The sequence below is a fragment of the Equus quagga genome, chromosome 13 (genome assembly GCF_021613505.1).
Source record: "Equus quagga isolate Etosha38 chromosome 13, UCLA_HA_Equagga_1.0, whole genome shotgun sequence".
NCBI classification, from domain to species: domain Eukaryota; kingdom Metazoa; phylum Chordata; class Mammalia; order Perissodactyla; family Equidae; genus Equus; species Equus quagga.
In genome coordinates this window covers 90,828,535-90,832,521 of record NC_060279.1, presented here as the reverse complement: position 1 = coordinate 90,832,521, position 3,987 = coordinate 90,828,535, and positions in this window count along the sequence as shown.

Genomic DNA, 3,987 nt, shown 5'->3' with positions numbered 1-3,987 from the left:
CTAACTCCTGAAAACGAGCGAGGAGACATCAAAGTTACGAGACGGCAACACAGAGGGATGGACAGAGCGAGGCCTGGGGTCTGTCCTCTGCCCCTGAACAGCCATGCGACCCTGGGCAAGTCCTTCAGCTCCACGAGCCCGTTTCCTCATCAGAGTGCCTCCACCATAAGGCTGTTGTAAGGAACAAATGAAAGGATTTCTGGCAACATGGGGGACTAAAGTGACCTCCTTCTCCAGCTGTAAGTATACAGGAATATGAGAAAAGATCACTTTTAACATGCAGCCAAGTTCACGGGACAGGTAAAACCCCAAGTGCCAGTAAGAACGAGAAAACCCAACCCCAACGGTGTGAGCACAAGTCGGCCCAAGGGGAAAATCGGATTCAGATGTAGAGCCTAGAGCTGCTGTCCAATATGGTGGCCACTGGTCACTTGTGGCCAGAACGCACTTGACATGTGACTGGCCCCAAATTGAGACATGCTGTGAGTGTGAAACACACACTGGATTTGGAAGACTCAGTAAAAAGAATAGTAAGTTTTCATATTGATTACATGTTGAAATGATAATATTTTGGATACAGCAGGGTAAATAGAACATTATTAATATATAAATATTATTAAAACGAATTTCATCTGACTCTATCTTTTAACGTGGCTACCAAGAAGTTTTAAATTATATATATGGTTCATATTACATTCCTATTAAAGAGCATTAACCTGGAGGCTGGGACCTGGGGTCATAACAGACACACAGAAAAGGACACGGGGCCTCGAGCTCACAGGAAATGGAGACCTGGGACCCTGGAAGAGCTGTGCCATCCACAGAAAACCCACGTAAACGGAAAGAAAAACTGCACACAAGCCTAGAAAAGCATCCCACAAACTGGAAAAACAACAGGACAGTGAGAGACAACAAAACCTAGTATAAGAAAAGAAAAGGTCACTCTGGGACAAGAACAAACATTTTTAAAAAGAGACAAGTGGCCGGCCCCGTGGCCGAGTGGTTAAAGTCTCGTGCTCTGCTTCGGTGGCCCAGGGTTTTGCCGGTTCGGATCCTGGGCGCGGACATGGCACCACTCATCAGGCCACCTTGAGGCTGCATCCCATATGCCACAGCTAGAAGGACCTACAACTAAAATATATAACTACGTACAGGGGGATTTGGGGAGAAAAAGCAGAAGAAAAGAAAAAAGAAAAGACTGGCAACAGTTGTTAGCTCAGGTGCCAATCTTTTTTTTTTTTAAAAAAAAAGACAAAAAAAAAAAAAGACAAATAGAACTTCTAGAAATGGAAGACATTTAAATTAAAAACTTACCGGAACGGTTAAACAGCACAGAGAAATAACAAACTGGCAGAGCAGTCGGAGGAAATCCCCCCAGAACTCAGCTCAGAGAGATAGAGAAACAGAAAATATGAAGGAGCAGTTGAGAAAATATGCATGGAGAAGCAAAGGCAGAAGTCTAACGTATGTCGAACAGGGGTCCCAACAGGAAAGAGGGGAGAATGCAGGAGGGACGGGAACTTCCCCAGATGATGGTGGAAGACTTTCCAGAATCATTAACACTTGAATCCAGACGTAAAGATGCGACTGTTGAAGGCGTGCGGTTAACAATGACCCAGCACTGCAGGGCAGGGCCGGATAAATGAGAAGGAATTCACTCCTCCACACCCAGGAGAACTCCAGAACACTAGAGACAAAGAGAAAATCCTAAAAGCCACAAGAAAGACAGGGAGGTGGTCTTCGAAGGGATGCCGGCTCGCCTGAGGGCAAACTTCCCCACAGAAACAGCTAGAAGACCAGAAGGACACCATCTGCAGCCTGAGGCAGGGCAGGACTCGGCAAGGAACTCAACACAGGATCTTTACAGACACAACAGGCTTTTCCAGACCTAAGAGTTTACCCCACAGATCTCGGCTTGGAGACTACTATAGGTTTTAAATCATTGGGAAAAAAGAAAGAGATGATGATTAACTTGATGCTTTAAATGCGCTAAGCGTAACTACCAAGAGAAGAGGAATAAACTATGTAACATCTAAACTAGCAGAATTTATCCCCCCAAAAAAGAGAGAGAGAGAGAAAGACTCAAATTACTAAAATTAGAAATTAAAGAGGGGACATCACTAACGACCTTACAAAAGATAAAAGGATTATAAAGGAATACTATAAACAATTGCATGCCAACAAATTGGGTAACTTAGATAAAAATGGACAAATTCCTAGGAAGATACAAGTCACCAAAACTGACTCAAGAGGAAATAGACTGTCTGTATAGATTAAAAGACTGAATTAGTAATTTTAAAACTTCCCACCCATGCCATCACAGAAACACTGAAAAAATCAACTTTATTAGAACTCTGGAAAATAGTCAAAGGTTTACAGCAACCAAGCGAAACTTTATCAAGAAAAAGGAGACCCAGCAGGAGAGCCCTGCCCGTCCCCCTCCCCCAGCACAGCGGCCGCCTTGGAGACGGTGCCCCTGCTCCCTCTGGTGTGGGCTCCCGGCCCTGGAGCGAGCAGAGAGCACCTTGTTCTCAAAGAACTGAGGTTGTCGTCTTGACCTGCAGGATGGCTCCTGAAGGTCCAACATGAAGCGCTCCACCTGACTTTGCCTAACTTGGAGCTCTCTGAGGGCAGAGAGCCGCTATGGGGAGGGCACTTGTTGAAAACATTAAAGACAATGGAACAGTTGCTACAGTCTGGGGCAAAGGGTATTAGTTGGGGCCAACGGCAGACATGCCACCAAAAGCCTGGGAGGAAAGGCTGGAGGGTGAGATGCTTGGAGAGCAAGGGCTTTGAAAATCATCCACAACGTCAGTTTCTTACAAAGCTAAACATGGTCTTACCATACGACCCAGCCACTGCACTCCTGGGTGTCCACCCCAGGGAGCTGAAAACTTACATCCACACAAAAGCTGCATACGAACTTTTACAGCACATTTATTCATAACTGCCCCAAACTGGAAGCAAACAAGATGTCCCTCAACAGAGGAATGGATACACAAGCTGTAGCACATCCATACAATGGGATATTACTCAGCAATAAAAAGCAAGGAGCTATTGGGGCTGGCCCGGTGGCATAGTGGTTAAGTTCGTGTGCTCTGCTTCAGCAGCCCAAGGTTCGCTGGTTTGGGTCCCAGGCACAGACCTACACACCACTCGTCAAGCCATGCTGTGGTGGAATCCCACATACAAGAGAGGGGAAGAGGGGCACAGATGTTAGCTCAGGGCCAATCTTCCTCAGCAAAAAGAGGAAGATTGGTGGTGGATGTTAGCTCAGGACTAATCTTCCTCAAAAAAAAAAAAAAAAAGCAGGAAGCTATCAAGCCATCAAAAGACATGGCAAATCCTTAAATGCATATTGCTGAGGGAAAGAAGCCAGTCTGAAAAGGCTGCATGCTGTGTGAGTCCAACCACGCGACATTCTGGAAAAGGCAAAACTACAGAGACAATAAGAAAGTCTGTGGTTGCCAGGGTTCCGAGGGTACGGAGGAGGGATGATGGGTGAGACACAGAAGGGAGTTTTAGGGGAGTGAAACTATTCTGTATAGTCCGGTAAAGGTAGACACATGACACTACGCATTACTCAAAACCCACAGACCCACATAACACAAAGAGTGAATGACCCTAACGTAAACTGTGGACTTTAGTTCATTAAAAAAAACCTTGCACACATTCCGGGGAATCTAGAAAACCGTGTGCCTAAGACAGGCACACCCTCAGGAGAGCTTAGAGCGTGGGGGAGGCTGAGCAAAGGTCACGGCAGAGCTGTGAACTGCCCACTGCTGCTGAAGGTGAGTCCCAACGCTCACATGCAGCCCGCCTACAAACACTGGGGTTTTTCTTTTTCCTGCTCCAGGTGTGTAAGGACATCTCTGTACATCACAGGCTGACCACCAAACTCACGGAACAGAGATTCCACTCACCACACACGACGAAGAATACAATCTTTACAAAAATAGCCTGGAAAAGTCACTACCCAAATGAACA